Consider the following 11686-nt stretch of genomic DNA (forward strand, 5'->3'; position numbering starts at 1 on the left):
GTGCATATTCTACAGTTGTGCATAAATAAATAGAAATGTAAACATTTAAGTCAAAACATACATATAATATGTAGTGTATTTTCTCTGTGATTAGAAGATTATGAACACGGATTACAGAGAAAATACACACTATATGTATGATTTGACAAATATTTAAATTTTTTATTTAAGCATAACTGTAGAATAATATGCACACATTTGATTTATGTGCACAAATTCGATTGACAGTTCCCTTACCCCATATTTTACTTTTTTATTCCTGTTAAGATTAAACATATGAGTTTTCTTGTTGAAGCCATTTGTTTAGTTTCCTCAAAACTCAAAATTCATCCATTATTAATGTACAGTATGAGCTTACTATGAATGATGAACTGTTAAAAGACATTGTAGCACACTAAGGAAGATAAGGCCTATCATTCATGATCGTAGTTCAGTGCAATAATGAAATGAAATTATGTTTCATCAAACTTTATTTTCACAGTACAAACATCTGTTGGTTCCTAAATAAGGCTGCTCATTTTGGTTTTAAAATGCTGACATATTTACTGCAGAACTGTAACCTTCCCTCAACAAAATCATCAATTTTTGGGAGTATGTGTGAAAAGTTGGGTGATGGCGGGAGGCAGAGCTGCAGGAGAATATTCCCAGGGCTGGTCCTCCACTCTTCATGAGTCCTACAGAGTTTCACCTCCTGTGCCGGTTCTGGAGTGGTAGAAGATGCTGGGAAGTTGGTGACGGCTGGTAAAGATCCTTCCTGTTGTGTGTGTATTGTGATAAAGTTCTTTATTTTCTGTAATGCAATTTAAAAAAAAAAAAAAAAAAAAAATGTTATACATTCTGGATTCATTACAAATCAACTGAAATATTGCAAGCATTTTATTATTTTAATATTGCTGATTATGGTTTACAGTTTAAGATTAAGATTTGCAGAATATTCTAATTTTTTGAGATAGGATATTTGAGTTTTCTTAAGCTGTAAGCCATGATCAGCAATATTAAAATAATAAAAGGCTTGCAATATTTCAGTTGATTTGTAATGAATCCAGAATGTATGACATTTTTGTTTTTATAATTGCATTAGAGAAAATCACAATATTTTAATTTTCTGAGACAGTCCTGTACTTCATCTTCTTCTGACCAGCATTTCTTTCAGACCCAGCTCTTGTCAGTCAGTGCAGGCAAGCCCGGTTTTCCCGTCTCACAGCATTTTCTACCTAGAGAAAAAAAAAGCCAAGTAAACTATGATGTAGTTTGGATACCAAAAATGAAGACATATATGTCAAATAATCTTGTTACCTTCCATAAGATCGCAGCTGAATGGGAACGATCTCCAGGTCCAGCAAAACGCACATGACGCAGGTCTGACTCCAGCTTCAGTTACAGCACCCGAGCTTTAAGCCCCGCATTGTTCAAACACTGGCCAGGCTCGACATTTGCTTTCAAATAAACAAAACGATCATGTTTGTATGACATGACAAAACCGACTTTGTCTCTGTGCAGATATTGATAAACCTCAGAAACTTTCAGTTTGTCCGTTGCGGATTTCAGGAAGTAGGAGCAGATCAGCTGTCAGTTCTGCTGCTGTCATCACGTTATCCTCCCAGTTCTGCACTGAATCCGGGTGGGGAGAGTAACGCCATCTCCAGTCAGAGTATAGAACCGTGTTCCCATGGCTAAGACATAGTTGTCGACATTAAAAGCTCACGAGCAGCGAGTCTTTGCTTAAGGTTTGTGTCCACGCCGGTGTGTTTACACCGGTAAACGCTGCGTAAATCACTCCCACCGGAAATGACCCGCATCTATGCAGACGAATGGCAGCGCCCGTGTTTTGGCGCGTAAACTTGTCTATACGCACTTACCGAGTGTACTGTCACGTTTGTGTTTGTTTCATCATAACTGAACAACACAAACATCCGTATGCTGTCCTTTGACGACCGAGTTACTCCTTCAAATAAATGGATGGTGCTCCTATAGTTTATTTCTTTAGTTCAGCCACTTATAGGCTCTGCAAAGCGATTTAGCCTTTTTCCTATTCACCCGTTCACAGGCTCTTATTTTAGACACTCACAATGTGACACCAACCCCCGGTGAACACGTGGGAGTGAAGTGTCTCATAAACACCGACACACGGCAGCTGCAGAGTTTCAGCTCCGCTACAATCCACCAGCTCCACTTGTGAAGGAGCTCATCATCAGTTGCCACAAGACATCCAGAAGTTGTTTCAAATAAAAGAAAATAAACACAATCTCAGTGGAATATGCAATTTTAAAAAACAGCATGTACGAACATAAATCAAAACCTATTGTGTATCAGTGAAGGGAATTAATCTGTGGAACAACTGCAAAGATGAAATGAAATCATGCAAATCACTAAGTAAGTTTAAACAAATCTTTAAAATCAATACTCTTTATGGATACAAAACGGAAATGGACACATGAACTGACAGCCAGTGACCAAAGTGCCTTGCTCAGCTGAACCACTTTTCCTTTTCTTTTAGAAGTTCTACAAACTGTCCCCTGAGGTGTCAGACTGTCATGGCCGCCGTACAGACGTGTCTCGCTCAATGATTGGTGGGTTGAGCGCTCTCTCTGCTGAACAGAGCTCAACCATTGGTCGGCATAGGGACTTGGCTGGGAGACTGCCTGGGAATGGCTCATGACCCCCCCTAGTCCCTATGGTCAACCTGGGGTGTGGGTGATCCTGGGGATGGAGGTGTCCAAGCGGTGGAGCTGTGGAGCAGAAGGTCGCGGGTTCGATCCCAGGCTGTGGCAAAGATGAAGAAGCGCTTCAGGGGTCATTCGTGGAGTCTTTGCAAATTCTGTATTAATGATAATTGATGTATTAATGAATGGAGAATAAAACTCATGGTAAATACAACATCTGGGGTTAAGTCTCTTCAGTATTGCTGAATTCAAATCTGCTGAAATGCTTCAATATAGAGAAATAAGTATATCAACTCCACTGGCAAAGCATTACTGCTGAACAGGTAAAACAAAGTCAATTAATCACCATGAAACTTCTGTAGATTACTGCTTACCCTGAGACAACAAAAAAAAAAAATCATATCACAATTTTCAAATTCACATCCAAATTAAGTGTGACGTCGTCATGTGCGAATTTGCATCCAATATCTAAAAAAACAACTTATTGTTCATAAGGAACAAGCCAGAGAGGGTTCATGTAGATATGTGATACTTTAATATTCTATCCTGTTCACCTAATTACTGCAATGCCTATGTTTTTAGGCCTATGTTATTGTTGTAATTAGGAGGCTTAAAATTATTTTTTGAGCCTGGTACATACTGTAGCAGATTTGGATACAGCTACTTTAAATACCCCCAAAATGTTAAATAAGCCCATTTCTGACATTCTACCTAGTTACTTGTTGGAAAGTGAAAAGTTGCAGCAGCATTTTATACAAAAACTGTATGCAGCCAATAAGTGTACAAAGAATTTTAATGATGGCAGTAACAGGTTGCATAGAGTTGTGTCTTTCTGCTCACAATCTAAAAAAAAAAAAAAAGACACATTATTCTCAAGTAATCATGCAAGAAGAAAATATATTTTATTAAAATAACAACAATCATAAATATTATAAACTTTATTTATAGAGCAAGAATGCAGCCCAAACTGCTTAAACAAAGCAATATCAGATGCAACAAAACAACAGTTAAAAACAACAAATCAATTCCAACAAAACAAGAACAGTCAACATATACAATGTAATGCTACTATAGTGTGCGTAGTGTTGTGTATGAGGGAGGATCTGCATCTGCTCACAGATGTTGACTTTCTAACTCACTTTCCTCTTCCTTAATTCCTCATCGACCACATTTTTAAAGTGCTCAAAACTGTCATAGACAACACCATCAAAACCAGAAGTGGTTGATTTCTTTGTTGCCGGGCAGAAGGTGAAGATTTTCTGGCTGCTTCCTTTGGCTTTGTCCTTGGAGGGTGTGTACCTCTTATATATTGATGTATATGAAGCGACCGGTAACCATGGCAACATAAACGCGTTCACTGCCATCAACGCCAAACTCCATAAGCGGAACGGAGACAGCTAAACAGACAACGGTACAAAACACTATACTGCTTATGGAAAACTCAAGTTGCCACAATTATTTACATCTCACAGCGTTTGCCGAGACTTCGGCGTAGTTTACACAACACATAAATACGCCAGAATCGGATTATGAGCCTGCCAAGTCGTCAATGTGTTGCGTGAATGCAGCGAGGTCGCCATTGAAGTGTACGCTACGGGGCCTCATACACGCCAAACTGCCGCTAGAAAAGCAGGGTGATGAAGAAAGTTTAGATACAATGTGAAGGAGATGATGCTTGGACGTAAAATTGAATCCTGTGTATAAGTGTCACGCCACTTACTATTCGGCTTATAAACGGTAGCGTTTCAATACAGATTAATCAATATTTCACTCAAACTGTCCCCTGATAAGTAAAATGATCACTGCAAAAACTCAAAATCTTAACAAGAATATTTGTCTTATTTCTAGTTAAAATGTCTCATTTTAGTGTGACCAGGTGTTAATACACAAGACCCAGAATAAACTGGAGCCAGAGACTGCTATATGAAAAAATATAGATTTTATTCACAATAAATATACGGGATCAAGGCTGCATCATTAGGGAACTGGTGCCGAGTTACACATAAGAAGAACTGTCCCAAAATACGTAGGCAAACACCACTACACACAATCCAAGCCAGCTCAAATCAAACTGTATGCCACACTCAAGTGAACCTTCTCACAGCAAGCTAAGGTGACTCAAACCACACAATAAAGTGCATCTGCAAAATGGCTACTCGACCACTCAGTCCCTCTTTTACGCAGCCAAAAGCCCAACATGAAAAATAAATAAACAAAAAGATGGCCCCGTTCATTGACTAGTTAAAAGCTCTAAAATATGTTAAGTCTGGGAAAAACAGTGGTTGGCTCCTCCAGTAATGTCCTTGTTTGAAAACTAAAAGAAACAAAAGCACATTAATATACAAAAACAAACTTCAGAAACATTCTACAAAACATGTGCAATTTACATACAAGTAAATATACCTTGCTAGACTGGAACACTGTCCCTTCCCCCAATCAGAGACATCCAGGTGACTGGAATCTGGTTTCTTGGCTGATGTGCAGAAACAATCACTCAGTTTTAGTCCCTCACCAAACATGAAAAAGCAAATGAAGCACCAAACAAAAGCTCCTTCAGCTGCTCTCCCTCAGGTGTGTCTCAGTGCAGGAAGAGAGGCCCAGGTGAGCTTTCCGCCCCTTTTATAGACTCTGCCCCATACCTTTTTTTTTTTTTTTTTTTTTTTTTTTTTTTTTTTTTTTTTTTTTTTTATCTATAGTGGGGGAGGGGGGGGAGCAACCCCGCCACCCGTGAGACCAGAGGCCGACAAGGAAGAGCCCGGAACCCAGGCCACCGGCAACCCCACAGAGGGGAGAAGTAGGAGGGAGGCAACCCACCGCCTGCGAGGCCCCCCCCCCCACCCGGCGGCGGCCGAGGGGGCCCGCGGGCGGGGCCCCCACGGCGCGGAAAGAAGCAGCCAGGGATCCCGCGGTGGCGGACCGCGACCCAGGCAATCCCCGGCCACCCGGTCCGGGCCGGACACGCGGCCAGGAGGCCCTCACCCTTCAGGCCAACGACCCCCACCCGGCAGGGGGCCAGCCTGCCCGGAGAGACAGAGCCGCCCCGGCCGCCGACGCGGGCAGGCGCACCCGTCCCCCACGAAAGTGGCCCTCCAAGACCAGAGGGGCGCCCCGCCGTAGAGGCAGCGGGGGGGACCGGAGACGGGCCCGGAGAGAGGGAACCCCCCAACAAGGCGACACCCGCGCAGGCCCGACAACGGAGGGCCCCAGACCCAGGCATCCCATTCATTCATCCATTCACCTATCCGATACCTATACTAATAATAATATAATATACTATACATAATAATAATAATAATACTAATAATAATACTAATAATAATAATAATAATAACCATCTTTGTATAATATAATATTGATAAATTATTAAGTTTTTGATGTCCTGCCAATGGAGGCTCAAATCCTCCATGGCAGGACCCTTCCATACCGCATTCTCACCGACACAGACATACAATCACGCACCGTTTCCCCCTCCCCGGGGGGATCCAGCACCGCCAGAAGGCACCCCAGGCTGCACGGCGGGCCCCGCCAGGCCCGGGTAACCCGACCCACCCGTCCCAGGCCCAGGCCGGTGAGGGAACGCGGGTGATGTGGGACCCCCTCCCGCCCCTTGTGTTGAGTGCATGTGATTAATGCCATAAAAACAGGGAGGAGGGAGGGCCAAGTATCGATTGACACAGACCCCCCCCCCCCTCCCGAACTACGTGTCCTTGTCAAATGTATTTATTAAGTGTTGAATGTGCAGTGTCTATTTTGCTGTTAAAACCGTGAGGCGGGGAGTGCCAGGCCCCGCGGGACAGTGCCCCCCACGACCCGGACCCCCCGCCTTTCGCCTATGTGCGTATGAATCGTGTAGGGGGGGCAAGAGGGGGAGCGGAGGCCGAAGCCAGGAAGCAGGACCAGCAAAGCCGGCCCTGATAAGACACCCGCGTCCCCCCACCGGCCGTCCAGTAGACGGGGGCCGGCCCCCCGAGCCGGGCAAGGGCCCCACCGCACTTCCAAGGGCGCCCCCGGCGCCGCCGGAGCCCCCAGACGGAGGGGGAAACGGTCCAACATCCTCCCATTCATACTGACAACATAAGACATAGATACCTGGGAATGGTGCCACCCCGCCGTCGCGCCCGCCCGTGCACCCCCCGGTCAGGGGAGGCCCGCTCCCCGGACCCGGCCCCACCCCCCCCCGAGGCCACCCCGGCGGACACCCCAAGGGTCCCGGAGTCCCCACATCCGCAGGGGCACTTGGCCCCCGCCCAGCGACGGAGGACCAAGGCAGCAATGCCCCCCCAGCGCAGACAGCCACCCCCCACCCAGGCAGGGCCGGGCCCTCCGGGTGGGACCCCCACGTCCACGGCCCCGCCCCCCCCCGGGAGGCCCGGAGACGCCCCAGCCACAGCCCCCCGCCCGAGCCCTCCCCAGCCACCCCCCCCCACCGCCATGAGGCCCCATACCTTGATGCCAATGCTAGACTGCCTGTTACCTTCCCTTCCACATTAGTAAAAAAAAAAATCTCATTACACTTAAAACAAGACTCATCACTGGAAAAAACAACAATTTTCACCTGTTTCAAGTATATTTTCACTTGAAATAAATAGAAAAATCTGCCAGTGGAAAAAGATTTTTTTGCTTGTAATAAGAAGATAAATCTTGTCCCACTGGCAGATTTTCCTACTTATTTCAAGTGAAATTTTACTTGAAACAGATGAAAATGGTCAAATAAGTTATTTTTCTGGTGATGACTCTAAATGTTGAAATAGCAGTAAAACCACATTCATTGATGAAATGACATAAGGGATGGAAAGGAGGGATGATTTTACAGGGGGGATGATTTGGACCGTTTTTATTTCAGGGGGGGATGATTTGGACCGTTTTTATTTCAGGGGGGATGATTTGGACCGTTTTTATTTCAGGGGGGGATGATTTGGACCGTTTTTATTTCAGGGGGGATGATTTGGACCGTTTTTATTTCAGGGGGGATGCAATTTTTCCTTATTGTTTTTTTAATCCAGCAGGTGTGCGTGATGCCTTTTACTCCGACAAAGACTCCTCCCACGCCTGTGCTCCAGGAAGACTCTCACTGACACTGAGTCCAGTTGAATAAAGCTTTTGTTGCACATCATCAGCTGTTGTGCCAACGACAGTCCGGTCAGTGATCCAGTCAGATTTCACAGTTTCAAGCTTCCTCCTTCAGACCGGGATGCAATGAAGACGGCAGACATCTGAGAGCACCAGGGCAGATCTTGTAACAGAGTCAGACAGTATGCATCATCTTTTACACTCAGTAGAATTACATGCCGCTCAACAAGCAGTATGCTAGTTATTGCATATTGAACTGGCAGTGTGAACACAGCTATAGAGACCAATGCATGTGTTAAATCAATATCACTGAAAGCAATTGGAACTCATTCGTACAAGAAGAAAAGCTGGCGTTTGGTTTTTTTTGGTGATGATAAAACTTTAAATACAGTGTCATCCACGACAACTTGTGTGTGCTAAAATGTAACGATTAGATAGCAAGATCATGTGTTATTGGATTGGTATTAGAGTCTTCAAATCAATGGGAATAACTCATAAGAATGCTTGGTAAAATGTTTCATCCTGAGCTGGAAGACATCTTCACATCAACTCAATGCATAATGTGTTGTTTTTGATAATACACAAGCTCGTTTTTTAACCTCTCATTCAGCACCCGGGTATTGTAGGTGTTGTTTTTTGAAGCTTTGCACATGTAAAATAAAGTGTTGAACGCAGCTCCCTGTCGGACACTTTTTTTGGAACCAGCATGAGTTGGAAACGTCTTCAAATTCCCTCACATGACATTTTTTGTTGTTAGATTGCCATTACAGTTATAATATTTTCATGGTCCTGTGGGAGAATAATGTCACTACTTTTGCTTTTAAACAGCTGTGTGTGTCTGGTTTTCTGGTGTTTATAATAACAAGAAAAGAAATACATCTTCACTCTAATGTGCTCCATGAAAGAGCATTTGAACGCTACGCGTCTGAAGCTGGAGCTGATTTGCTGCAAACGAGGATGAATGTGCACATGTTCCCAAACGTAGCAACAGCGCCCTCTGCTGGTTCATGGCCGTATGGTCGTAAGCGGCAGCTGCGGCTTCACAACTGTCTTCTATAGACAAGTTTACCGGCCGTTTCCGCTCTACTTCCTAAACTCCTCCCCTGTAAGTAGTTCACTTCCGTTTTGGGGTTTTTCCATTGAAAACAGTGGCAACATTGCTCTGACAAAGAGGGACAAAATGGATATTTCTAAGAAAAAAAGTGGTTCGGGAACGACATGTCTCGGCAGTTGGATGTAAGAACTCGAGGGAGCACCTGAAGGAGTGGTTGGATAGATAGAGCTGCAACCACAAACCAGCTTCAAAGAGACACGTCCATGCGCTCTGTTGTTTACTTTTTTTCGGAAGCCAAGGACCTGGCTGGAGGCTTTACATCTAAAAAACCACCGCGCAACATTTTTGTTTGTTCACACCACTTTGTTGACAAAAAAACAACAAAGGATAATCCATTCCCTGAGTTGTGGTTGGTTTATAATCGCTCTCCCCAGCCAGAAAGGAGTAACTCAGCCGGCGGATCCACTGCCTCCCCCGGAGAAACAAACACGGATCTGAGGGTAAGTTCAGACACTTTAGCTGTGAAGCTGACAGTACTGTAAATTATGAAGAAGTTGTCATACACTAACATTGCTACTGGTATTTTTATAAGGCAGTTGATGGTTTTGAGATGGGACGTGTGTGTATGTGTGTGTGTGTGTGCGTGCCTGCGTGTGAAAAAATCTGCCAGTGGAACAAGATTTTTTTGCTTGTAATGAGAAGATAAATCTTGTCCCATTGGCAGATTTTTCTACTTATTTCAAATGAAAATGTACTTGAAACAGGTGAAAATTGTCAAATAAGTTATTTTTTTGGTAAATACTCTTGTTTTAAGTGTAATGAGATTTTTTGCATTAATTTTGCTCCATCCATGTGTTCTGTTCCCCTTTTTTTTAGATGGTCCTGAAACCTGTCACCTGAGGCCGAGCCTGCTACACAAGTGATGTTGTTCATTAAATAAAGATAAACAACAAATACTGTGTGCATTGTATTTTTTAATATTATATATGAATAGTTTTTATAGTGATGTAATTGTGTGGGATGTTTTTGTATTTTACTATGGAGGTAAGGGAACTGTTAATTTAATTTGTGCACATAAATCAAATGTGTGCATATTCTACAGTTGTGCATAAATAAATAGAAATGTAAACATTTAAGTCAAAACATACATATAATATGTAGTGTATTTTCTCTGTGATTAGAAGATTATGAACACGGATTACAGAGAAAATACACACTATATGTATGATTTGACAAATATTTAAATTTTTTATTTAAGCATAACTGTAGAATAATATGCACACATTTGATTTATGTGCACAAATTCGATTGACAGTTCCCTTACCCCATATTTTACTTTTTTATTCCTGTTAAGATTAAACATATGAGTTTTCTTGTTGAAGCCATTTGTTTAGTTTCCTCAAAACTCAAAATTCATCCATTATTAATGTACAGTATGAGCTTACTATGAATGATGAACTGTTAAAAGACATTGTAGCACACTAAGGAAGATAAGGCCTATCATTCATGATCGTAGTTCAGTGCAATAATGAAATGAAATTATGTTTCATCAAACTTTATTTTCACAGTACAAACATCTGTTGGTTCCTAAATAAGGCTGCTCATTTTGGTTTTAAAATGCTGACATATTTACTGCAGAACTGTAACCTTCCCTCAACAAAATCATCAATTTTTGGGAGTATGTGTGAAAAGTTGGGTGATGGCGGGAGGCAGAGCTGCAGGAGAATATTCCCAGGGCTGGTCCTCCACTCTTCATGAGTCCTACAGAGTTTCACCTCCTGTGCCGGTTCTGGAGTGGTAGAAGATGCTGGGAAGTTGGTGACGGCTGGTAAAGATCCTTCCTGTTGTGTGTGTATTGTGATAAAGTTCTTTATTTTCTGTAATGCAATTTAAAAAAAAAAAAAAAAAAAAAATGTTATACATTCTGGATTCATTACAAATCAACTGAAATATTGCAAGCATTTTATTATTTTAATATTGCTGATTATGGTTTACAGTTTAAGATTAAGATTTGCAGAATATTCTAATTTTTTGAGATAGGATATTTGAGTTTTCTTAAGCTGTAAGCCATGATCAGCAATATTAAAATAATAAAAGGCTTGCAATATTTCAGTTGATTTGTAATGAATCCAGAATGTATGACATTTTTGTTTTTATAATTGCATTAGAGAAAATCACAATATTTTAATTTTCTGAGACAGTCCTGTACTTCATCTTCTTCTGACCAGCATTTCTTTCAGACCCAGCTCTTGTCAGTCAGTGCAGGCAAGCCCGGTTTTCCCGTCTCACAGCATTTTCTACCTAGAGAAAAAAAAAGCCAAGTAAACTATGATGTAGTTTGGATACCAAAAATGAAGACATATATGTCAAATAATCTTGTTACCTTCCATAAGATCGCAGCTGAATGGGAACGATCTCCAGGTCCAGCAAAACGCACATGACGCAGGTCTGACTCCAGCTTCAGTTACAGCACCCGAGCTTTAAGCCCCGCATTGTTCAAACACTGGCCAGGCTCGACATTTGCTTTCAAATAAACAAAACGATCATGTTTGTATGACATGACAAAACCGACTTTGTCTCTGTGCAGATATTGATAAACCTCAGAAACTTTCAGTTTGTCCGTTGCGGATTTCAGGAAGTAGGAGCAGATCAGCTGTCAGTTCTGCTGCTGTCATCACGTTATCCTCCCAGTTCTGCACTGAATCCGGGTGGGGAGAGTAACGCCATCTCCAGTCAGAGTATAGAACCGTGTTCCCATGGCTAAGACATAGTTGTCGACATTAAAAGCTCACGAGCAGCGAGTCTTTGCTTAAGGTTTGTGTCCACGCCGGTGTGTTTACACCGGTAAACGCTGCGTAAATCACTCCCACCGGAAATGACCCGCATCTATGCAGACGAA

General features: G+C 42.7%; 2 long non-coding RNA genes across 2 annotated transcripts; both read right to left on the reverse strand.

Annotated features, from left to right (window-relative positions):
* Positions 1-480: 480 nt before the first annotated feature.
* Positions 481-1339, reverse strand: LOC133442170 (uncharacterized). Its single transcript, XR_009782523.1, has 3 exons — positions 1297-1339; positions 1139-1214; positions 481-790 (listed from the first exon to the last, which is right to left on the reverse strand). It is a non-coding gene; the product is annotated as an uncharacterized LOC133442170 (long non-coding RNA).
* Positions 1340-10354: 9015 nt separating this feature from the next.
* LOC133442171 (uncharacterized) lies at positions 10355-11213 on the reverse strand. Its single transcript, XR_009782524.1, has 3 exons — positions 11171-11213; positions 11013-11088; positions 10355-10664 (listed from the first exon to the last, which is right to left on the reverse strand). It is a non-coding gene; the product is annotated as an uncharacterized LOC133442171 (long non-coding RNA).
* Positions 11214-11686: the final 473 nt, after the last annotated feature.

The sequence above is a fragment of the Cololabis saira genome, chromosome 4, assembly GCF_033807715.1.
Source record: "Cololabis saira isolate AMF1-May2022 chromosome 4, fColSai1.1, whole genome shotgun sequence".
NCBI classification, from domain to species: Eukaryota; Metazoa; Chordata; class Actinopteri; order Beloniformes; family Belonidae; genus Cololabis; species Cololabis saira.